Consider the following 26,903-nt stretch of genomic DNA (forward strand, 5'->3'; position numbering starts at 1 on the left):
GTTCAGAGGTGCGCTACATGCAGAGTTCAGAGGTGCGCTACATGGAGAGTTCAGAGGTGCGCTACATGAAGAGTTTAGAAGTGCTCTATGTGCAGAGTTCAGAGGTGCGCTACATGAAGAGTTTAGAGGTGCTCTATGTGCAGAGTTCAGAGGTGCACTACATGCAGAGTTCAGAGGTGTGCTACATGCAGAGTTCAGAGATGCGCTATGTATTTATAGAGTGCAGAGTTGAGGAGTGTGCTACATACAGAGTGCAGAGTTGAGGAGTGTGCCTTGTGTTTGACACATGTGATTTATTGTATGGTCATTTAGAGAGTGGCACTGATGCCATTAATTTAGAACTTCGCTCTCTCTCTGCATCATCAAATGCTCACCCACTGCTGTGACGTATTGAAGCCAGGCGGCGCCATTTTTAAATGTAAGGCGCCTCACCAACAGGTAAGTGAGACTCCTCCGCAGCCCCTGCATTTTCCATTCTCCTGTACCATGCCTGTACCATCTGTGAAATGCCTGTACCATCACGTGTGCCATGCCTGTACCATGTCCTGTGCCATGCCTGTACCATCACATGTGCCATGCCTGTACCATGCCCTGTGCCATGCCTGTACCATGTCCTGTGCCATGCCTGTACCATCTCCTGTACCATCACCTGTGCCATGCCTGTACCATCTCTTGTGCCATGCCTGTACCATATCCTGTGTCATGCCTATACCATCTCCTGTACCATCACCTGTGCCATGCCTGTACCATCTCCTGTGCCATGCCTGTACCATCACCTGTGCCATGCCTGTACCATCTCCTGTGCCATGCCTGTACCATCTCCTGTGCCATGCCTTTACCATCTCCTGTACCATGCCTGAACCATCTCCTGCACCATGCCCACAGCCCTGCGTCTCCTGTACCGTACCTGCAGCCCCTGTTTTGTGTCTCGTGGTGGTCCAGTTGGGTCCAGTAACAGCTGCATTTTCCACCCTAGGCTTATACTCAAGTCAATAAGTTTTCCCACTTTTTTGTGGTAAAATTAGGTGCCTCAGCTTATATTCGCGTCGGCTTATACTCGAGTATACGGTACACTGAAGTTATAAAAAGCAGATTTTTATTCTTAGCACATTATTGGTTGGCAGGAGAGAGAGAGAGTTTACATTAACTACAGTGCTGTAATAAGATCAGTGAACACTGACTTTCCTAAGTTCCTTTAATAGACACAAATGTGGAAAAAAGGTATGTGCGTCCAATTATTTATTTTTTTTAAACATCTGTCTGGGCTGACCATCCAGTTGTTTGAGTGCTCTGTACATTTCTAAACCTTCACATTTTACCTCCTCAGTCATAGTTCCAGTACCTAAGACTGCCTTTTGTGAACTGTAGAGAAATGTGTTATACTTTACAATGAGTAGATCCAGAGTTTTACACACATGAATAAGAAAAAATGGAATAGCCTATATTATCCAAGAAGCTGAATAGAAAACTTCTGTATGTGAAGCTGATTTTTCACTTTAATATTTAATTTAGTTCAGAAAATACATTCAATATGACAGCTTTGGTCTGACCTTCTAAATAAAAGAAATGCATTGCAGTATAATTAGCAAAATTAACTTTGCTTAGTTGCTTTTCTTTTGCATTCAAAAAAATTACTGGCCTGGGTAGCAATTAAGTGACCTAAGATGTCAGATCATAAAAAATGTGTTACACATACCTTTGTATGGAATGACAAGCAGTATTGATGCAGACTCAAATCTCTTGTTGCTTTCACTTTTAGAATTCTAAAATTGAATAATTACATTGATTTCTAAAATGCTCAGACAATTGTTGCAATTATTACTACAATTTTTGTAGTATATAATTCATACAATGTTTCAAGGTTTAAAAACACAAAGTTTCAAAACAGTTTTGCAGTCAATTTTGTTTTAATTGTTAAAATCTTTGTCAATATGTGAATGACTATTTGATGGCTGTTCATTAGAAAGTATATAATGATGTTTTTTGTATGGAGTTTATATATTACTGTGCAAAAGTTTTAGGCATAAAAAATGCTGTAAATTGCGAATGCTTTCAGAAATAGAAGTGTTAATAGTTTATTTTTATCAGCTAACAAAATGGAAAGAGAGAGAAATCCAAATCAAATCAATATTAGTGTGACCATCTTTTGCCTTCAATACTACATCAATTCTTTAGGTACATTTGCACAGTTTTTGAAGCAACTCAGCAGGTAGGTTGTTCTAAACATCTTGGAGAACTAAACATAGATCTTCTGTGGTTGTAGGCTGCCTAAAATCCTTCTGTCTCTTCATGTAATCCCAGGCAGACTCCATCATGTTGAGATCAGGTGCTCTGTTGGGGGTCAAACAAATTACTTCCAGGCCTCCTTGTTCTTCTTTATGCTGAAGATAGTTCTTAAAGTGGAGTTCCGGCCACAAAATCGACATAATCGATTTTGTGGCCATCCGCTTGCTTTTCGTCACCTGAAAAAGAAATGGATAGTTACGATTTTTTTTTTTACTTACCTTGTATTGTAGAAAAATCTACTCACCTTTCTTCCACTTCCTCCCTCGGCGGCCGTCGCCCGCGCCGTCACTTCCGGTTTGCAGTGATTCCTGGGTGCTGAACGTCATTGCTCCCAGGAATCAATGCGCCGGCACCGGTCCCACTCGTTACTTCCGGTGCGGCGCCGCATTCCCTGCTAAAAAGCTTCTGGGCATGCCCAGAAGCTGTGGAGGAATGTGGCCCTGCACCGGAAGTGACGAGCAGGCCGGTGCAGGCACATTCTGGGAGAAGAGGTCATGGAAGAGGACACAGAAGAGGATCGCGCTGGCTTCAACTGCCCACATCCGAGATGGCAACGCTGGAGAAGAAATTTTAAAGGAGTATTTCTTCTTGCAGGTAAGTGCGAACCGGGACAGTACAGAGGCTATCCATTGTGGAATGTACTAGCCCTGACTGTCCCGGGGTATTTTTATTGAAATTTTTTTTTCATGGCCGGAACTCCGCTTTAATGACATTGACTGTATGTTTGGGTTTGTTATCCTGCTGCAGAATAAATTTGAGACCAATCACATGCCTCTCTGATGATATGGCATGATATATAGGTATCTGTTTGTATTTCTCAGCATTGAGGACACCATTAATCCTGACCAAATACCCAACTCCATTTGCAGAAATGCAGCCCCAAACTTGCATCGAACCCCCACCATGTTTCACTGTTGCTTGTAGACACTTATTATTGTACCACTTTGCTATAGCCAGATATTTCAAATTTTGAATCATCAGTCTAGAGCACCCCAGTTCCTATGTTTATGTACATAGTTGAGTCGTATAGCCTTGTTTCCACATCAGAGGGATGGCTTTTTGTGCGCAATTGTTCCATTAAGACCACTTCTGGCCAGACATATCTGAACAGTAGATGGGCAGTGGCACAATTTCGTGTTCTACCTGAATTAATACAGAAATGTTTGGCTGTAACCTTAAAAAACCAGCACGGAAAACACAAGGACATGGAAAAAGCAGGGTCTGTATTAGCAAGGGTTGACTGTTAAAAAATATAAATAAAATGCATAAGGCTCTGTTCACAGTGGTGCAACCCAATTGTCCTGTGCGACTTGCTTGCAACTTTTATGCAACTTTGATCTGACTTCAATGCAACTTACTCACTGATGTTACTCACCTAAAAACTCTCTTACCAAGCACATTCCATTCAAACCTGAGTGTAGCAAAAATGCGCGTTCCCGTTCGTGTTTATTTTATGCATCTTTCACGCATAGACACGCGTCATGCATAGGGCAGCTCATTCACTTGAATGGGCTGCCCTACATGTAAAAAATAGCTTTTCGGTTGTGAAATGTCTCACGTTTTATCAGAGTGCATTTTACTGTGTTTGTAGCACATTTTGGCAAGGAAATAATGCGCACCAAAAGTCGTGTCTGATAACTGTAATTGGGATGTCATTAACAATTAGGCTGCATATACATCTGCGCATTTCCAAGCGTATGACAACTGTCACAGAAACCACAAGCTTTACTGCATGTTTTGGAAAGCGCTGCAAATGCAAATCATGCTTGCATTGCTATACATTCACAGCTGCACCTTTCCAAACACGTGGCAACCCACAAAAAAATTTGCGCTTTGCTGCACGTTTTGGAAACACGCTGCACACATGCATCACGCTCACGCCACCATAATGGCATACTAACTGCAATTGGGGTATCATTAACACGTAGGCTGCATTTACATATACATCTTTTCAAACGCATGGAAACCCACACAGACAACACAAGCTTTGCTACGCATTTTGGAAACTCACTGCAAACACACATAGTACTTGCATCAGCTTGCATTCACATCTGCGGGTTTTCAAATGCACAAGAACCCACACAGAAAACGCACACTTTGCTGCTTGTTTAAAACATGCAGCTGTAATTTCAGCCTAATTGTTAATGGCATCCCAATCATGGTTAGCAACGCTCCATGACCAAAAAGGTTCTTGACCTAATTTGGGAATTTGTCGTTCACTGGACAGAAGTAGTGAACACAGGAATTGTGCACTCGCTAGATGATTGGATAAAATTATAGTTTCATTGCAATTTACTGTAAGCTACAGGTGCCTGCACTGTTGATTATGAAGGCCTCAAGGCAAGTTTCTTTGTTCCTGGTAACACACGGTGGCTATCATGACTGAAATATGATTGGATAACAGCTCTAAAACTACTGGAAGCAGTGAAACCAAGCCTTTAAACCAAACCAAACTATGAAATGAAGAGGATAAACTAACTATATTGGGGATAACACATTCATGGAAAAAATACATTAGTATAAGTCAGTGATTCTGACAGTTTAGGCAGTTTTTAGGCAAGCAGAAAAGGCTTTGCTGGTACTGACAGCCCACCACTGTGTATGGGTGTAACTGGGTCCCACTGGTTTCTGTCAGTCCTATGCTGATGACACTGCTAGACATATTCTGATGCTGTAGAAATTAAGCATGATGTACAGCATCTGTCAGGGGATAAGCCGGAAAAGATTGGCGTGAAGGCCTGGCATGCTTGCCAATACCCTGCATGGTCGTGTACGTGTGCTGGCACCCATTCGTTCATAGCACACACCTGTTCACAATGACGCACACCACATGCGATAGATCTTGGTGCCCTCTTGCCTTTATAAGGACAGCAGTTTTGCTCATTAATTGCTGAATGATCTTCAGCCTTTTCCTGTGTTCCTGTGTTTGCTATATACTATTGGATTACCTGTTACAGACCCGGCTTGCCCCTGGACCTGTCTTGGCTTTTCTCCTGACTATGACCCCGGCTTGTTTCCACAGACTTGCTGCTGGCTGTCTTCCTATGCAGGACCCTGGCTTGATTTTGATCATGCTCCTGTTCCTGACGACCTCCTGTGTTTTACTCCGGCTCTGGTTCTTGACTCCGCTTCCTGCTCAGCCCTTTTGTTGATATGCATATACTCTTCCAGAGTGTCATCTCCCCTGTTGGCACCCCTGCTCTTCAGTTGTCTCTTCATCTGAAATCACCAGGCAACCACATCACTGGCAACCGTGCTTCTTTGGGTGCAGCACTCCTTGTTACCACTCTAAGGGGTGTAATGAGGATATTTGCCAGCACACCCCTGATCATCAAGTAGATTCCAAACAGGTTTTATTGAAGCATGATCTAATCCAGGGCCATCTTTAATATTGATTGGACCCTGGGCAAACATTTTCTTGGGCCCTCCCGAATTCACTTATCAACTATTTGCAGACAGTGCAGGCTCAAGGGGCAGCTGCTTTGGGCCCCACAACAATGACTGGGCCCAGGGCAGCTGCCCCTTTTGTCCTGTGTTAAAGACAGCCTTAAACTCATCACAAAAAAAATTATTGCAATGTTTCGGAGTCACACAGGACCCCTTCATCAGGCATGTGATGTGTACTTAATGATCCGTGGTGTGCTGGCAAATATTCTTATTGTGGTTTTCTCATCCAGTCTCCAGCTGGTGGTTGCTACAGCACCCAAAACTCTAGCGCTTTCTCCAGAAATGATTGCGATGGGAATATTGATTACCACTGCCTCCCAACGGCAAGCGGAGCCCTCCCATCACTTCAGCCTCTGACCAGGTGCATGATCTTTAATCTGCTGTTCCTTTAACCACTTGCCGACCGTATACTGTATATATACGTCGGCAAGCTGGCTTTCCCAGGCAAAACCATGTATCGGTACATCATTTGCCTGGGAGGAGCTAGGGGGCGAGTGCACACCGCCAGCGGCGCGCTTCTGCCCCTGATCGTCAGCAGGCAAGCTGGAGCGTGTGTCAGAGGGCTCCGATTGCCGCCTGACACTCTCGATCTCTCCCCGCTGACAGAGAAGGACGGTTGGCTAATGTAAACACAGCCGTCCGTCCTTCTCCCTCAGATGATCACAAAGCCCATGTGTTCCTGCTATATAGGATCGCATGTCTCTGTGTTCATCTCACAAGCCCAACCCCCCCCCCCCCCGTTAGAATCACTCCCCTAGGCTTACATTTAACCCCTTGACCACCAACAATGTTAACCCCTTCCCTGTTAGAGTCATTATTACAGTAACAGTGCATATTTTTAGCACTGATTACTGTAGTAATGTCACTGGTCCCCCCAAAAGTGTCAAAAATGTCAGTTAGGGGTCCGATCTGTCCGCCGCAATGTTGCAGTCCCGCAAAAAAAGCAGATCGCCGCCATTACTAGTAAAAAAAAAAAAAAACAATAAAAATCACATAAATCTTTCCCGTAGTTAGTAAACGCGATAACTTTTGCGCAAACCAATCAAAATATGCTTATTGCAATTTTTTTACCAAAAATATGTAACAGAAAACAAATTGGCCTAAAATGTTAAAAACATTTTTTTTTTTATGTTATATAGCAGAATGTGAAAAAATATTGTTTTTTTTTTTTTTTTCAAAATTGTCGCCCTTTTTTTTTTTATAGCGCAAAAATTAAAAATCGCACAGGTGATCAAATACCACCAATAGAAAGCTCTATTTGTGAGAAAAAAAAGGACGTCGATTTTGTTTAGGTACAGCGTCGCACTACCGGGCAATTATCCGTTAAAGTAATGCAGTGCCCAATCGCAAAATAGGACCTGGTCATTAAGAGGGAAAATCCTCCGGTCCGAAAGTGGTTAAGCTTCCTTGGCCAACCACTGTATCTACGGTTCTCAGTGTTGCCTGTTTCTTTGTGCTTCTTCAAGAGAGCTTAAACGGCACATCTTGCAACTCCATTCTGCTTTGAAATCTTTGCCTGGGTGAGACCTTGCTGGTGTAGTTTAACTACCTTGTGTCTTTTTCTTGTGCTCAGTCTTACCATGGTGTAGGACCTGTTGTGACATGAAACTGTCTTCCACAACCTTACCTTAATAGCAGAGTTTGGCTGTTCCTCACTCAGTTTTAAGACTTCCACACAACTGTTTCTTTTTCAGTTAATGACTGTGTTTCAACCTACATATGAAATTGATTATCATTAGTACCTGCTTGTTATAATTGGTTAATCATATACCGGACTCTAATCCTACAAAATCCCTGATTTGCACAAGTGTACAACGTGTCGAAGTGTAAGAATTGATGCTGGTTTGAAGCCAAAGGGTAGTCACACTAAATAGTGATTTGATTTAGATTTTTCTTCTGTTTGCTCACTTTGCATTTTGTAAATAGATTTTTTTTTCATACAGGGATATCTAGGGACAGGCAAATCTGCCTTGAGTAGTTTTACTACGGGGTTCATCAAACCCTGTTTGAAATTTGTGAAATCTGAATAACAGAGAATCCCATTGAAATCTATGGGGGTAAAATCTTGATTCTACATTTTAACCATTAACAAAGCTAACAGGCGAGTAATTGCAAAAAAGGCCATAGGGAGCTGGGTACTTCCACGGGGGACATTTAACACAGCAAAAAACATTCTTAACCACTTGCCGACCGCCGCACGACTATCTACGTCGGCGGTCAGCCCCTCACAGGCAAACTAACGTAGGGCTACGTTGCTTGCTTGTGAGGGTCTAGGGAGCGAGCGCGCGCCCCCCGGGGCGCGCTCCCGCTCCCGCGTGGTCACGGACCCCCCCGCGCGTGTGACCAGCGGACCCGATGTCCGCCGGTCACTCGGCGATCGGCGGGGGAGAGGGAGAATGTCAGGCAGCTTGTGTAAACAAACTGCCTGTCATTCTCCTCGCTGCAAAGACACTGATAAAACGGATCTGGTATGTAGATCCGTTGATCAGTGTCTTTACAGCTAGAGCCACAGCCAATCACAGTAGAAACCACGCCCCTAGGGACACACACAGCCCCTCCCTTCCAAATAAAGTTAACCCCTTCACTACCAGTGTATTTTTACAGTAACAGTGCATATATATAGCACTGATTACTGTAGAAATGTCACTGGTAACCCCAAAAGTGTCAAAAATGTCAGTCAAGGGTCCGATCTGTCCGCCGCAATGTCGCAGTACCGCAAAAAAAATCGCAGATCGCCGCCATTACGCGTTAAAAAAAAAAACAACAAAAATGACAAAAATCTTTCCCTTTGTTAGTAAACGCGATAACTTTTGCGCAAACCAATCAAAATACGCTTTTTGCGATTTTTTTTACCAAACATAGGTAGCATAAAATAAATTGGCCGAAAATTTTTAAAAATTTTGATTTTTACATTTTTTTTTGGGGGAATTTCATATAAAAAAATGTGAAAAATATTGCTATTTTTGCAAAATTGACGCTCTTTTTTTGTTTATAGCGCGTGATCAAAAAATCGCACAGGTGATCAAATACCACCAAAAGAAAGCTCTGTTTGTGGGAAAAAAAGGACGTCAAATTCGTTTAGGTACAGCGTCGCACGACCGCGCAATTGTGCGTTAAATTCACGCAGTGCCGAATCGCAAAATACCCCCTGGTCGGAATGGGGGTAAAATCTTCCGGGGCTTAAGTGGTTAAGAAGATTGAGTACAGTGGGAGAGGGTCATTTTAATGTGACTTTAAGGATGATATGAAAATAAATGCTTTACATTTCAACTTTTACAATTACTGTAAGTTGATTCAAATGCAGCAGCAATAATAGCTTTTCAGGTAGCTTTGCTGCAACACCTGATGTTATAAGAGACCTGAATTCATTGGTGGTAGCAGACACAACAGGTCTAAAAGGAAAGCTAGAAAAGTATAAGAAAGGGGGTGTGGTCTAGGGTTGGTCTGAGGTGAGAGAACCTCTCACACCCAAGGCTCTTTCCCTGCTATATAGCCTGAAGAACTTGCCTCTTGCAACATGGGGAAAACAGATAGAAGCACCTCAGTGACCCGATCACCATGGGACTCTGGGACACAGCTCAGTCATAACATCCCGGAGCTATTCTAGATCCAACAAGAAGACATTCACTACTTCGCAGGCCTTGGTGCCTTGCTCTTCCAACAGTTACTCTGAACTGGAGACTCTGCTACTAGTTACAGGAGACCATAATGGAGAACCTGGAGCAGATTACCCGGTTAATCGATTTGCAATCTGTGGTCTTGGAGATTAAAAACACGTTATCATTTGTCATTCAGATCTATACTCTGATATAAAAGCCATGGCCAAGAGGCTGACTGGTTGAACAGTGAGCGACAAACCACGCAGCGGCTCTCCAACAAGTGCAGACCATCAACAAAGTGCAGGTAGCCCACCTCATAGACTTACACAAACATCTGGAAGACTTAGATAACTGGGGCTGAACACATAATCTGCAGATAAGCAATATACCAAAATTATCAAACATCTCCATCTTGAACAGGCGGTCTTTACTATCTTTAATGACCTTTTAGATGACTTCCCAGTTGAGATTGAATGGCTACATAGAGCCTGAAGACCCAGGGGACGAGGCACTGACCCTGTGAGATATGTGATTATTTGCCTAGTTAATTTCTCCCTAAAGGAAGAGCTAGAGATTGGGAGCGCATCGTATACAATATATTTATATCACGTTAACACCGTTATCATAATTGAACACATATGTATAAGTATATGATTTAACACATAAGTTTAACACATTATAAACTTGGTGGGAACATGGAAACATTGTTCAGAAACAAGTTGGGCATTCTGACTCTCAGTCATGGCATGGAGGAGTCAGCTGGGTTATTTGAACACAGCATCAGCCACTTGCTCCTTGACAATGCACAGTAATTACTTGATTCAGATGTTGGTTCTGAGGAAGGTAGGAACATAAGCCTACAAAGAGGGGAGAACACTGGTAAAAACAAATTGGCAGTCATGTTCCCCCAGCCACCGCGTATTGCTAAGTTGGTTCCAGTAATGATGAGAATGGAGGGGATGATGATGATGAGGTCACTGACGTGACTTGGGTGTCGGACAGAGCAGAGGAGGAAAGTGAGGGTGAGGAACAACCACAACAAGGCAACCATCATGGAAGAGTAGAGAGCAACCACCCTAATCCACTGAATTGTGGAGCTGTCATCTCCCAGCCTACTTCCCACAGCTCAGCTGTGTGGGCCTTTTTTAGCACATGTGCAGCCGATCGCACTGTTGCAATTTGCAAACTTTGCCTCAAGTAGATCAGGCATGGCAAAAACACCAGAAATTTGGTTACCACATACTTGACAAAGCATTTAATCCTCCACTACTCAGCCCCTTGGCAAGAGCACCTGAAAGCCACACAAAAGGGATGCAATTCTGCTCCTCCTCACTCCTGACCTTTCCGGCTTACTTCCGCTATACCTCATGACGTGTCAGCAGCCTCCACTGACAGGGATGATGGCATAGCGAAGGGTGTCACAGGTCCTTGTAGCATGTCTGCCAGTGGCACACCACCAGCTGTAGACTGTAGCAGGCAAAGTTCTCTGCCCCTTCTGCAGCAGCAAAAAATAAAATATAGTCACTGCCACCCACATGCCCAGCGTCTAAATTCCAGCTTGTCAAAGCTGCTGGCTTTACAACTCCTGTCTTTCTTTCTGATGGATTCTGCCCCCTTTCATGAATTTCCAGAATGTGCTATACCACGACGGCAGGTTCCCAGTCACTATTTCTTTGCACTTAAGGCCATTCCAGCTCTGTACCATCACGTGGAAGGCAATGTTGTAGCATTATTGGTCAATTCTGCTGAATTGTACTATGAACCACCAGTATTCCCTATGTATTCAAGGGGTTATTCAATGAGTCAGGCTAAAAGGTGCCATGCAGTGCTTCAGCTAGTCTGTGTAGGGATTTGGTCCCACCATTTTTTATTTATGGATTGTCTTCAAATTTGGTATTAATTTCTTTTGCATGTGTGCGCTATTCTTTTTTAATATACATGTCTTTTGGTTCATAGCTGCACCAGCTTTAGAAATACATGGGTATGCTCCCCCAAATTTTTTGCTTGTTTAGTCTGTGTAGGGGACAGGAGCCACACCAAAGCAGAGATTCTTTCATCTCTGCAGGAGAAGGCCCAGAGGTGGTTCATGCAATGCTAGAAATGGTGGTGTGCGGTAATGGCACAAACCTCCTGCCCACCCTTAGACAGGGAAAGTTGACACATGTGCCATGCCTGGCACATGTCCCTAATTTGGTGGTGCAGCATTTCTTAAATAAGTATCCAGGGTTGGAAGATCTGTTAAAGCAGGCCAGAAGAGTCTGTAGCCATTTCAAGTGGTCATACACAGTCAGTGCTCGGCTGGCTGAAATTCAGCGGGAATTCCACCTGCCCATGAACAGCCTGATTTGTGACATGCCTACCAGGTGGAACTCGACTATGGCAATGCTGCAGTGGCTGCACATGCAGCAGAAGGCCGTAAATGAGTACCTGTGTCAGTATGGCACAACACCAGGCTCAGGCTGACTTTTTTGCACCATGCCAATGGCTGCTGATAAAGGATGCATGCACTGTACTGTCACCGTTTGAGGAGGCGAAAAGGATGGTGAGCCCTGACAATGCATGCATAAGTGACACAATCCCTGTTGTGTTCCTCTGCGTGGCATTATGGACAGGGCACTCAAGGCAGAGCAGCGGGAGGAAAAGGAGGACTTCCTTTTCTCTCAAGGCCCGCTTTACGCAGATACCATTCTTGCGATGCCACACAACACACAAGAAGAGAGGGAGGAGAAGAAGGAGGATTCTGGCAGTTTTTTTAGGCATTGAAGCAGAGGAATACATAAGTCACCCCTTCAGAGATGGTTTTCCATCCCCAGAACCCTTGGGAATAGTACATGGCTGGGAGGAGGCAGTTCCAGATACTGTAATCCTCAGTGACCCTGAGAAGTCTGCTTTTCACGTCTCTGTAAACTTGCGGTGCATGGGCTCCCTCATTCTTTAAAGCCTGTGAAAGGACCTGAGAATACGTGGCATCAAGGAGAAGGATAACTATTGGTTGGCAACCCTCCTTGACCGCCGTTACAAGGAGAAAGTCTCAAAACTCATCCCGTTCCCACAGAGGAAGCAGAACATGAAGTCTCTTGAGGACACCTTAAAGAGAAGTTTATGTAATGCATTTCCAGACTCTGGTACATTACAGTCTCATGGAAAACCTAGTTTTGAGGCTTCTGAAGGTCCACTACTGGTTGGCAACCCTCCTTGACCACGGCTACAAGGGGAAAGTCTCGGAACTCATCCTGTCTGAATAGAGGGAGCAAAAGATGAAATCTCTTGAGGACAGCTTAAAGAGAAGTTTATGTAACTTCTTTCCAGACTCTGGTAGGTTACAGTCTCATGGAAAACATAGTTTTGAGGCTTCTGTTGATCAATAGAGGAGCTGTGGAGAATAGGTGCATTTGATGCATTTCACAACTTTTTTTTTTCCACAAAAAGTTTTTTATTGAAAAACATCACAGAGCATTACAAAGTAGTGATCGGCCAATATCATTTTTTTTAATACCGATACCGATATTTTGGTCTTCGGATATCGGTATCGGCCAATATCGGCCGATATTTTCGGACATGTAATTTTTTTTTCCCAGGTACTCCTTGTGGAGGGATCTGGGGGTCTAAAAGACCCCAAACCCCTACTTGGCACTGAAAATCATTCAAAACGCCAAGTTTGGCTGTTTTGAATGCTGTCAGTTTTTTTAATGTGGCGCAGAGTACCCGGAAGTGATGATGTCATGACATCACTTCCCGGTTTTTTATATGGAGACCCGATCAGAGCTGAAATGCGGCTTTGATCGGGTCTTTGGTGGCCGTGCAGGTAGGATGCCTGGGTCTCCCGGTGGGACGGGAGACCCGGGCGAGCCATGGAAGGAGGCGGGAGGACGTCCCCTCCCGCTCCTTGTAATCACAGCTGAGAGGCTTCTCAGCCACTTTGGTTGTCATTACAAGACAGCCGACCATCGGCTATGGACGCCAGTACTGGGGAGATGCCTCTAGCTGCAGGTATCACCCCGGTACAAGCACTTTCCCGAAATATCAGCAATATTGGTTACCTCAGGGGCCAATTCCGATATATCGGGGAAAATGCATATCGGCCCCCGATATATTGGTGGTGCCAATAATCGGTCGATCTCTATTACATAGTATCGACTTTAGTCTGGTACAGTTGTCTATTACAGAGTAAGGCAAACATGGTCAAAAGACAGTGTTTCTACAAAAAAGAAGTAAAATGCATTCACTTATATGGTAACGCTAGGAACATGAAGAGATGAAGCATAAACAAGCAGAGTTCCTAAAGATATCATGGTAGACAAAGCAGGATTGAGCGCTAATAGTAGATTCCAATGGGAGATGTCATGGAGCTTTATGTTTATAACCCGTAAACGGGGTTTGCGAGCTTGTTGTGGAGACCAAGTGAATTTATAGAGAGCTAGGATATTTTGTGTAATAGGTACATATGTTATAGTCAGAGGGGACCAAAGTAGCGTGAAGTTATAGTTCTGTAGGGCTCTATACTAGATCTATTTCGTAGTTATAGCCAAAAATAGGACATGGAAAGGGGATGGGAGAGGTAGGAGGGGAGAGACATAGAGTTTGGGATTCACAATTTTCTTTAGTCCTCGGTGGCTGCCAGCTTCAGCATCCCATCTGTAGCATCTGCAACTTATGGTGGACGATTATCTAGGGGCAAAAACAGACAAAGAGAATTCATCAAAATATTCCACTGGCCAGAACTTGCCCACAATGCAATTGAGCTGCTGGGCTGCCCTGCATCCAGCATGCTTCCCGTATGGGCATTTAGTGCTGCCAGAGGTTTTGTGACAGATAATAGAGCACATCTGTCCACAGACTCCGTGGACTGGCTGACATTTATCAAAATGAATCAGTCCTGGATTAGCAACAAGCTATCAAGCCCCTGTTGCCGATGTTGCTGATTAAGTGCTTTCTGGATCTGGAATCTTTGAAAGACTGTCTAGGCTGCCTAGCTTTCTGGCTGTTGATTTAATCTGGAAGAAAACTTTTGGTGTAGGTTTCATGGGCACAATAACACCCAAAGACCAATTTCTTTCTGTTTGACAGGTGCATATCATTTAAATTTTTGACAGCAGAGCCAATTCTTGCTCTCATCAAGTATACCTCTATAGGGTTACACTCAACATTCAAAGCCCAATTTTTCTACACTGTTACTTCTATTCAAAGTCTGCAAAAGAGACAGCAGAATTTAATAAAAAAATCTCTACTCTTGTTCCAAGTGCACTAAATTGTGGCCCCATTATACAGACTAGCTCCCTGAGCCATTGTTTACAAAATAAAGAATGCTTGCAGGGAAAATGTCATTTTCTTTGTCTTTTAAATGTCTATATTGCTGGAGCAGATTCTATACATGGTACAGATGTGCTAATTTACAGGCAGCTTAAGGGGACCCTGCAGGCACTATATTTAAAGAAATGTTTAATTTTTTTTTGCTTCACTTTAAGCACCAGCAAATCAATGCTCATTTAAAAATGATGTTTTTTACTAACTTTTTTTTCATTGATACATATCCCCAGGACCTGGGCCCCCATAATCATTGTATGCCCAATTACTTGCATATAAGCCTTCAAAATGGGCACTTTTGATTTTTACAGTTCGGGTCATGTAGACTTCAATGGTGTTCATTATTCAGTTCCGAACTTTTGCGATGTTCGAAAGTTCTGTCGTTAACTGCACCGGGGGTGTTCTAGCTCTCACCCTCACATATGCTGCCAAATCACTGTGCAGCAACAAAGCTTACGTGGATTAAGGATACGGTTATCACTAATGTTCTTCCAAATATATGTACAATGGCTGGCTGCTGTGATATCACTGTCAGTGCCACCAGCCATTATCTGTGATCACCGTCAGAGCAGCACAATGTCACCAACCCAGTACTGCCAGTCAGTGTCCCTAATCACTGCTGCGCCAGCAAGTGTCCCCAATCACCACCACTAACGCACAGTGTCCTCCACACCAATCAGTGTCCCTGATCCCCACCAAACCAGTCAAAATGTCCCTGATTACTGCTATGGCAATCATATTGTCCCTGATCACTGCCACCCCAGTTACAGTGTACCATATCACTGCCATCTCATTTACAGTGTCCATGACCACTGCCACACCAGTCCCAGTGTCCATGATCACTGCTACACAAGTCATTTTGTCCCTAATCACCACCACACCTGCTACAGTGTCCCTGATTACCTCCACATCAGTCATATTCTCCCTAATCATCGCTACACAAGTCATATTGTCCCTGATCCTCGCCACATGACTTACAGTGTAACTGATCACTGCCACACCAGTCACTGTGCCACCGCACCAGTGTAAGCCAGTAACTGTGTCCCTGATTGTCACCACACCAGTCCCAGTATCACCTGACCAGTATAAGTCAGCAGCAGTGTTCTTGATTGCTGCCACAAGAGTTCCCAGTTTCACCATGCCAGTGCAACCAGCAGCAATGTGTCTAATCACTGCCGCACCAGTACAATGTTGCCTCTGCCTTCTGCCTGTAGTGACTCTGGCCTATTTATTGGCCACTGTTGCCTGGACCGATTATTTGTCTGTTTGCTGACCATGTCTCTGAATGCGGCCTGAACTGACTCATCTGCATGTCCATTTGACTATATTCCTGTGAGATAACCAGTCCCAGCCATTTCTTGTGGACAACTGCACTCCTGGAACCACAAGGACTCTTTTGTTCTTCCTTGATTCAGCGTCCTGTACTTCCTGGTCAGTGAACATGACATTCTACGGGGCTAGGCTTGCTTGGCTTATAGAAACTAGAATTGGTATAGGTGACGCTACACTAAGCTATATTCCTTGATCACTCGTATAGAGGCGACCATTACAGTACATTGGATTTGATACAATTGGTTGATTTGTGTAATACACTGGATACAATGTCTGTTTTATAATCAGTCCAAAAAGAGAAAAAGTCTCACAAGGGTGGTATCGCCATACTCATAGGGAGTAGCAGAATGTGTTTTAGTTGAGTATAAATAAATGCTCTCCGATACAGTAGATCATGCTTGCTTAGTAGGGCTGAATTCTCCAACCTTTAACCACTTACCGCATACTAACGCATGGGTACGTCGGTAAACTTTGCGGTAGTGTACCGGGATGATGCCTCTAGCTAGTGGCATCATCCCGGTACCGTGTTTAGAGCCGACGGTTGGCATTCCGTCAGTAACGACCGATGCGGCTCGGGAGCAGCTCGATCGTTACCCGGGGGGCGGGAGGGGACGTCCCCCCCCTCCCGCCGTCTTCCGTGGCTTTTACCGGGGCTCCAGGCGGCACGTCCGCCGGCTGGATGGAGTCCCGATCAAAGCCGGAAACGGCTTTGATCGGGTCTCCGATGACGTAACCCGGAGGCAGCGTCCATGACGTCACTTCCGAGTTACTGTGCTGCAAAAGGCGTCAGATTTGAAAAACGGCTGTATGCAAAAATGCCGTTTTCGGCGTTTTGCATACAGGGAAGTGTAGTGGAGGGGTCTAGGGTCTTTTAGACCCTCGATCCCTCCATAAAGTGTACCTGTCACTACATATTGGTGTCACAATGGATGTTTACATTGCTTGTGACAGCAATAAAAGTGATAAGATTTTTTTTTTAAAAACTGTAATAAAGTTAAAAAAATAAATAAAATAAATGGGAAAAAAATAAATTTAGCCGCCCCAGTCACCGTTAGCTTGCGCAAAAAAAAAAAACGTATACGGAAGTCGAGCCGCAAATGAAATCGCTGTTCAAACCACACATGTGAGGTATCGCCGCGATCGCCAGAGCGTGAGCAATAATTTAAAAAAAGGAGCTACACTCTAACTCTAAACTGGTAACCGTTAATTAAATTTAAAGCATCGCCTATTGAGATCTCTATTGACCGTAGTTTGTCGCCATCCCACGGGGGGGGGGGGGGGGCGCAATTTTAAACCATAACATGTTGGGTATCTATTTACTCGGCGTGACATCATCTTTCACAATATACAAAAAAATGGGCTAACTTTACTGTTTAGTATTTTTTAAATGCAGTGAAATGTGATTTTTCTAAATTTTTCCAAAAAAATGGCGTTTTAAAGACCGCTGCGCAAATACCGCGTGACAAAAAATATTGCAATGACCGACATTTTATTCTCCAGAGTCTTTGCTAAAAAAATATATATAATGTTTGGGGGTTCTGAGTAGTTTTCTAGGAAAAAATACTGATTTTAACTTGTGAACAAAAAGTGTCCGAAATAGGGCTGGGGCTTAAGTGGTTAAGCAGAATCCCTAAATAGAGATGATTGAACCTTGAAAATCATAGCATTCATGAACCTTTAAAGCCATATATATGTTTCTATCTATAATCTATCATTTATCTAATCTGCAATAGTTTCTTTTTTATTAAATGTTTTTATGATTATTGTTATTATTTTTATTGTTTTCATTCTAAAGAGTTAATATTTTACTGGCACTAATAAACTAACATTTCCAGAACATAAATTAAATCACAGTATTTTTTTTGCATTTAGTTTATAGCCTTTGAAACATGTGATTGTGGTAACTGTGGTAAGAGATCCCACTTATGTGAAGGATTTATTTCCTGATTAATGATGAAGATGATTTAAAACTAATTTTTCCTAATGTATTGAGCCTGATATTAAAATCATTCTTACTCCATCTGCCCTTAAAATTGCTTTGATTACTTCAGTTGTTGAAACTCCATTTCTATATCAAGATTCATGAAATAATTATCATAAAGAAGCACATCTGTGATTTCTTTTTACATTTGACAATATATGCCAGAATTACGGTAACAGAAGACTTTTTTGCAGAAATAAAATGAGTAGCATTTTGTGTTTTTAAAGTGCTATTTATTATTCCCACTAAATTAGTATGAAATTACATTTGATAATATTGAAATTATATTTCATATCTCATAGAGCATGTGGCAAAATATATCTTTTCCTTTCACATATATATATATATATATATACACCTAAAATGCACATCCTAGTCAATGTCTAGAACTATAGTTACAGGATAAGTTCTCCTTTAGCAACATGTTACATGTTACACCCATCACATGTTGCTACAAACCCACCCTCACCCTCAAAGTCCCCCCTTTGAAAGTAGGAAGGGGTTAGTCTCCCCCACTGCCGCTGTCACATTTAAAATTGACGCAGCTGTGCAGGCCTTCATCTGTAAATAAATAAACTACAAGTCTCATCTTCCACCACAGCAGACAGACTTGTAATTTGTGTATGTACATAAAAGGGAAAAAGAGCAGGGCACCAGATCAGTGTGAGTTTGAAGAAACAATACTTTATTACACATCACTTACATAGAAGTAACCTTTACAATGCTCCAGTGCCAGGGCGGCATGCGGTGACAGCTCTCTCCAAGCGGCGAAGCTGCAGGGCATCAGAAGGGACCCACTAATGGATGGACTCGGACTCCTTCCTCGCTCCCGCCAGCTGCAACAGGTAGTGACAGGTGCTGTGAAACGACAGGTGGGCAGGCCTCAACAGGTTTCTGAGGCACCGCCTCCTTCATCAGACTAACCTTGGGAGGGAAAAAACAAAGACTCAGGACTCCATACATGGGTGAAAGAAAGGCATAGAATGTTGCTGTTACAGTAGTTGACAAAGAAAGCAACCTTTCTTCCAACCACTTATAGAGCCCTGAGTCTTTGTTTTGTTGGATCTTGAATTGACACATGATGATGGACATATCATCCATGTGACTCATTGGCAGAGAGGTTTCAGAAGCTCTGCAGAAGAGAAACCTTATGGAAATTCACTCCAACTACCCTGGCACCCAAAGGACTAAATGAAGAGTTTGAGATCAATATTATTATTATTATCTTTAATATAGCTTTTTTTGTAAGGTGAACCAGACTTGTTAGCTGCATGGCACCCCCCCCCCCTTCGATTTTATTTTATTTATCTTTTTATATATGTTTTTTCTCTCCCTCATTGCTGCTGCTAGGGTTGTAGTAAAATGTTTCTTTTTTTCTCCTTCTCTGTCAGCTATTTCCCCCTCCCCCCGGTTTTATATATGCACACATCTTTCCACCTTTTGCCAGCCTCTGCCCACCTCCCTTTCTGATTGGCTCAAGCTGGTCATGCTGACAGTTCTTAAATACCCTGTATTCCCTGGGCGGGCTAATCTGATGAAGGAGACGGGGCCTCCAAAAAACATTGCAGCCCGCCCACCTGTCACTTTACAGCACCTGTCAATACCTCTTGCTGCTGGCGAGGAGGGAGACACCACCGAGTACCTCCATCAGTGGGTCCCTTCTGATGCCCTGCAGCTGTTGTTGGCTTTATTGCTTGAAGAGAGTGGTCACCGCAATGCCAGCCTGCCACTGGAGCAGTGTACAGGTTACTTCTATGTAAGTAATTTATAACAAGGGTATTGTTTCTTCGAACTCACACTGATCTGGCACATGGGACATTACCAAGATCTTGGCAAGGAGCTGCCAAAGCCTGTGTGACTTAGCCATCCCACATTTCCCACTGTCCATCGATCAAGTCTTATGTCTATGTGCTGAGCGCTGATTTTTTTTAAACAATGATGAACTTACCCTTTAAGCAAATAAAAATCTAAAAACTTGATCTTGGTGCTATAATCAGGTTAGAGTATTCTTGGAAATCTTTAACATCTATTTCTATAAAAACTCAGTGAAAGATCACACTTGTTTATCTATAATTTCCAATGGAGAATGCAGCAGGGGAAGGATAATGACATCAATAACATAAAAAAACTTTTTTCCTATGAAATGCGATGGTATTTCCCACATTTTTCTAAAGCAAATTGTGTTTAATTTGTTTTCTCTTTTAGAAATTCAAAAATAACTGCTTATATTATTAGGAAGGCCACAGATGGAGTTATATATTGTATAAATTAAAGCAAAAGTGTAACTAAAAAAAACTTCTACAGTTTTAGAGCTTTAGTAACATCACTTATCTGTAATGAAGTATGTCCTACATTGTTCAGGCTGGATTCTGGAGAAATCTTAATCTCAGGGAGGCCATATCTTCTTCCTGTCTTTGAATGCCTGGTTCTGCATAGCAGCTTTGGGTCATCAGGCAAAGCAGCAGTATAGATGATCTGATGAGGACATGCTCCCATTCTTCCACCTCCTGCCACCATTGAGAAAAGTTCTTTCATTGATTACACTGACTGTAACAGAATATGTAAATGGGGAATCTGATGAGTCACATAGTTCTCTCCCTCATTTACAGATCATAGTACATGCATGAAAGAACTTTGGTCAGTGGAGGAGGAGGGAAGAGCGAATGTGTCCCCCTTGGACCATCTGTACTGTTGCTTTGCCTGAAGACCCAAGGCTATTAACCATTGCAGCACTAGAAATTATGAGATAGGAAGAGGATGGACATTCCTGCAGTCAAGATTTCTGCTTTATCCAACTCTCTGGGATTTTTTGTTTTTCAGATAAACTTCAGTGTTATGTTGCTAGTCCCTGCAGTGTGTCTAGTACTAGTATATTTCCTTTATGATCTCAGTCCTAATGGGGAGGTGCAGAATAGGCACTTTGATCACTGTAAGTAGTTATAAACACTTTTGTTCAGGTACAGCGCCACTTGAATCTAAATTTCTAAATGTAAAGGAAATAGACCAGAGTCCATAAAGTCCGTCTGAAGGAAATAATTCAGGTGTAGAAAGATATGTTCGTATATTCTACCACCAATCGTGCAAAGAAAGTTCCTGACGATCACCACGTGCAAAGAAATAAATGGTTGTCTCCTTACCAGAAAATTAGACCCCCTGTTAAGGAAGGTCCACCAGGCATGAGGTGTAAATGGTCATCAGGAACAAACGCACCGAATCCTCCTCCAATCCTCCGCGGGATATCCAGACAGGACCATGGGCTCAGACAAATTCATATACCCCAAATAAAGGACATTGATGTTCCTGGATTTGCTGCATTATTCATTATTCTGATAAGTCTCTCAACTAAGACTTGGTTGTAGGTGTGGTCCTCCTTTGCTGGCTGCAAACACAGCTGAATTTTCTTAAGTTTAGAGGGATTTATTCCTTCAGCAATGCGACCTTGCACCTGAATTATTTCCCTCAGACGGACTTTATGGACTCTGGTCTATTTCCTTTACATTTAGAAATTTAGATTCAAGTGGCGCTGTACCTGAACAATATTGCTTTATGGTCTGATATACTATTGCACCGGCAGCATTCCAACCAGTTTATGTTTCGAGCGCAGCTTTCTTCCTTTAGTTATAAACACTTACCTAGCCTGCACTTAACATGAAAAAATATATTCTGATATTACGTTTCCTTTAGAGTAAGTTTTTTATTCAGCAGAATAATTTTTTATTTTTGAATTAATTATTTATTTTATACAATTTTAAACATGTATTTACTTTTGTTGCTTTATATGTAAAACTTTATAAATAATACACCATATATATTTCACATTTACTGAGATAAAGACAAGCCTTTGCCAACAGTGTTGTGACCAGTGACCTAGTGCTAAAAAATGCATTTTATCTGTAGTCATAAATTTGGTACTGAGAATAAAATAGGATCTCTATTTGAAGTTAAGAGCTGGTTTAAGTGAGCTACAATCTGATCAGATGGCAGCAGCTGAGGAACTCATGACAAGTCACATGGCAGTTTAAATAACATTTTAAATCTACCTAGATACAATGTTTGCTGTTATTGTAGCAACAAAAGAATTTGAGTAAAATATCATAGAATATAAGCTGTATACCTCATTGGGCTGTATAAAAGGCAAGTCATTTTCTTATTTATTTATTTTTTCACAGCAGCCTAGCTAAAATATAAGCTTAATTATTGTGCACCTGATATATTTATGTATAAAAAATTGCCCCTTATACCTATATGCTAATCAAGCCTCTCATCTGGTTGAACTACTGATGTGCTAGGCTTATAACTCTGGTTTGTGGCCCTATGAAATACATATTTTCAGTAATCAAGTTCAGTTTCTTTTTAGAACCTTTGCAGCCTTCTTCCATCAAGTCCACAATTTATCGTTATTGTGTTATTTTTATTAATATTATTATACAGGATTTATGTAATATATAAATTAATAGTTTGCACAGCACTTTACAACATGAGGGCAGATAGTACAGTTACAATACAATCCAATACAGGAGGAATCAGAGGACCCTGTATGTTAGAGTTTACAATCAAGGAGGATTTAACCACTTGCCGACCGCCGCAAGTACTTATACTGCGGTGGTCAGCCCCTCACAGGCAGAGTGACGTATCGGTACGTCACTAGCCTGTGAGGCTCTGGGGAGCAAGCGCGCGCCGCCGGCGGGGCGCTCCCGATCCCGCACGGTCACGGACCCCTCCGCGCGTGTGACCGGCGGACTCGATGTCCGCCGGTCACTCTGCGATCGTTGGGGGAGAGGGAGAAAGGCAGGCGGCTAGTGTAAACAAGCCGCCTGTCATTCTCCCCTGTGTAGAAACAATGATCATACGGTTCTACTATGTAGGACTGTTGATCATTTTTCCTACAGCTCAAGCCACAGCCAATCACAGTTAGAATCACGCCCCTAGGGACACACACAGCCCCTCCCTCTCAAATAAAGTTAACCCCTTCACTGCCAGTGTAATTTTACAGTAACAGTGCATATATATAGCACTGATTACTGTAGAAATGTCACTGGTAACCCCAAAAGTGTCAAAAATGTCAGTCAAGGGTACGATCTGTCCGCCCTAATGTCGCAGTACCGCAAAAAAAATCGCAGATCGCCGCCATTACGCATAAAAAAAAAACAACAAAAATGACAAAAATCTTTCCCTTTGTTAGTAAACGCGATAACTTTTGCGCAAACCAATCAAAATACGCTTTTTGCGATTTTTTTACCAAACATATGTAGCATAAAACAAATTGGCTGAAAATGTTAAAAAATTTTGATTTTTACTTTTTTTTGGGGGGGAATTTCATATAAAAAAATGTGAAAAATATTGTTATTTTTGCAAAATTGACACTCTTTTTTTGTTTATAGCGCATGATCAAAAAATCGCACAGGTGATCAAATACCACCAAAAGAAAGCTCTGTTTGTGGGGAAAAAAAGGACGTCAAATTCTTTTAGGTACAGCGTCGCACGAACACGCAATTGTCCGTTAAAGTCACGCAGTTCCGAATCGCAAAATACCCCCTGGTCTTTTAGCAGCCAAATCCTCCGGGGCTTAAGTGGTTAAGTAAAGCAGTTGCTGAGTAGTGATATACAGATCAATTGCCATTACTGGGATTCAACCCAGATTGGGCAAAATAGTGTCAGGCAAAAAGAGTTTCTTATGTGGCTACACAAATGTATAAGAAAATAACAACCAGAAGCCAATCATTCAGATTATACAAGGTTCAGCAGGCCAATGGAACACATTAAATCTTCTAAGCAGTATATACAGTATTCATTAGATTTGTATCATATTTGATCTCCATATCACCTTAACTCCATCAGTGATGTAGATTCATCATCAACCACATTGAACAATGACCTGCTGTCACAAACATGAAAATTCTAAATTTGCCAAATATGGTTATGAGTCTTATGACTATATGTGGTCAATGACATCACCCAAGATCCCTGACCGCTTTGTTTCCAAAGAGAAGCAGATAAGGAAAAGCACTGTCATTTAGCGGCAGCAGCTTTTTTTTCTTTTCTTTCTTTCTTTCTAAATTTTACTTTTGCTGCAGTACATCCTACACATGCAGATTTTAGGCATCCCCAAGCATATTATGTGAAAAACATTATGTTATTTTAACCACCTAAGGCCCGCCCCACGCAGATATACTATGGCAGGGCGGCCCTCCTGCGTGAAATCACGTATCTGAACGTGATTTAATGCACAGGGTCTAATGCGTGCGCTGCCGTCGACCTGCTCCCACTGTCTTTGGACACAGCGGGAGCCAATCAGCGGATCCGGCAGACGAGATGCCTGCCGGGACCCGCAGGATCATTCACAGAAGAGACAGAACAGCAGTCTGCCTATGTTAACAAGGCAGACCGCCGTTCTGTCAGAGAGGAAGATAGGGATGTTTTGTTTCTTCTAAGCAGAAACACAGATCTCTGTGTTCTGCCAGTTAAGCCATCCCCCACACAGTTAGAAAGCACTCCCTAGGAGCACACTTAACCCTTTGATCGCCCCTGATGTTAACCAGTTCCCTACCAGTGTCATTGGTGATTTTTTTTTTTTTAGCACTGATCACTGTATTAGTGTCACTGCTCCCGAAAAAAGGGTCAAAAGTGTCAGTTAGGTGCAATGTCGCAGTCCCCCTAAAAATCTCTGATTGCCTCCATTACTATTAAAAAATCAATAAATAAATAAAAATTCCTTAACCACTTAAGCCCCGGAAGATTTTACCCCCTTCCTGACCAGGGGGTATTTTGCGATTCGGCACTGCGTGACTTTAACGGACAATTGCGCGGTCGTGCGACGCTGTACCTAAACGAATTTGAAGTCCTTTTTTTCCCACAAACAGAGCTTTCTTTTGGTGGTATTTGATCACCTGTGCGATTTTTTGATCATGCACTATAAACAAAAAAAGAGCGTCAATTTTGCAAAAATAACAATATTTTTCACATTTTTTTATATGAAATTCCCCCCCAAAAAAAAGTAAAAATCAAAATTTTTTAAAATTTTCGGCCAATTTGTTTTATGCTACATATGTTTGGTAAAAAAAATCGCAAAAAGCGTATTTTGATTGGTTTGCGCAAAAGTTATCGCGTTTACTAACAAAGGGAAAGATTTTTGTCATTTTTGTTGTTTTTTTTTTTAACGCGTAATGGCGGCGATCTGCGATTTTTTTTGTGGTACTGCGACATTGGGGCGGACAGATCGGACCCTTGACTGACATTTGTGACACTTTTGGGGTTACCAGTGACATTTCTACAGTAATCAGTGCTATACATATGCACTGTTACTGTAAAAATACACTGGTTGTGAAGGGGTTAACTTTATTTGGGAGGGAGGGGCTGTGTGTATCCCTAGGGGCGTGCTTTCTACTGTGATTGGCTGTGGCTTGAGCTGTAAGGACACTGATCAACGGATCTACATACTAGATCGGTTTGATCAGTGTCTTTACAGCGAGGAGAATGACAGGTGGCTTGTTTACACAAGCTGCCTGACATTCTCCCTCTCCCCCGCCGATCGCCGAGTGACCGGCGGACATCGGGTCCGCTGGTCACACGCGCGGGGGGGTCCGTGACCACGCGGGAGCGGGAGCGCGCCTCCGGGGGCGCGCGCTCGCTCCCTAGACCCTCACAAGCTAGTGACATAGCCCTACGTCACTTTGCCTGTGAGGGGCTGACTGCCGACGTAGATCGGCTTTAGGCAGTCGGCAAGTGGTTAAACATATCCCATAGTTTGTAGACTCTATAACTTTTGCTTGAAAACCAATCAATCTACGCTTATTGGGATTTTTATTTCATCAAAAATATGTAGCAGAATACATATTGGCCTAAATTGATGAATAAATTACATTTCTTACATTTTTTATTGGGTATGTTTTATAGCATAAAGTAAAAAATATTGTTTTTTTTTTTTTTCAAAGTTGTCAGTCTTTAAAATAAAAACCGCAGAGGTGATCAAATACTACCAAAAGAGAGCTCTGTTTGTGAGAAAAAGGGACATAAATTGTATTTGGGTACAGCGCCCAATTGTCAGTTAAAGTAACACAGTAACACATCGCATCATGAAGGAGGTAAACCTTCTGGGGCTTAAGTGGTTAATGTTGCTCTATAAGACATATTAAAAGGCCCGCACTCTGCTTTTTTATTTTTTTTTGCATTAGTACACAGTATATGTCCCTCAAGGCAATGTTCAGCTACCCATACCCGTTTTTAACTTAAAGCTTGCAAATTGGCCTTGATAAAGGCTAGGAAAAAAATGAGATTTTAGCTCCCAAAGATTTCAATGGGGTTCAGGTACTATGTTCGGGGGTTTGAAAATGTTTTCAAATGTTCAGTAAATGAAAATGTTTTCAAATGTTCAGTGAATGTCCACTGAACCAAACATTGGTTTGGTTTGCTTATCACTACTATAGAGTACACAACAATTACAAAAAGAAATACTGGTAATTCAGCCAAACATTCTAAATGGTGCAGCTGTAAGACCCAAGAGCTCCAAAGCCTGCTGGTGATAATATGTCAGCAGAAAATATATCGAAACTTGCAAATTACCTCTACAGTAGCATTATTTATGCCAACGCTGTATGACACTGGCTGGCACTGTATGACACTGGCAGGCAGAGAGTAGAGACTTTTTAACCACTTTACCCCTGGAGGATTTTGCTGTCCTACGTCCAGACCACTTTTTGCGATTCGGCACTGTGTGACTTTAACTGACAATTGCGCGGTCATGCAACGCTGTACCCAAACAAAATCTACGTCCTTTTTTTCCCACAAACAGAGATTTCTTTTAGTGTTATTTGATCACCTCTGCGCTTTTTATTTTTAGCGATATTAATAAAAAAAATGCAACAATTTTGAAAAAATAACAATATTTTTCTACTTTGACAGTTAAAAAATATCCAATATATTCAATTTTTGTCATATATTTAGGCCAAAATGTATTT

This window comes from Pelophylax lessonae (genome assembly GCF_965119305.1).
Source record: "Pelophylax lessonae genome assembly, chromosome: 4".
Lineage (NCBI taxonomy): Eukaryota > Metazoa > Chordata > Amphibia > Anura > Ranidae > Pelophylax > Pelophylax lessonae.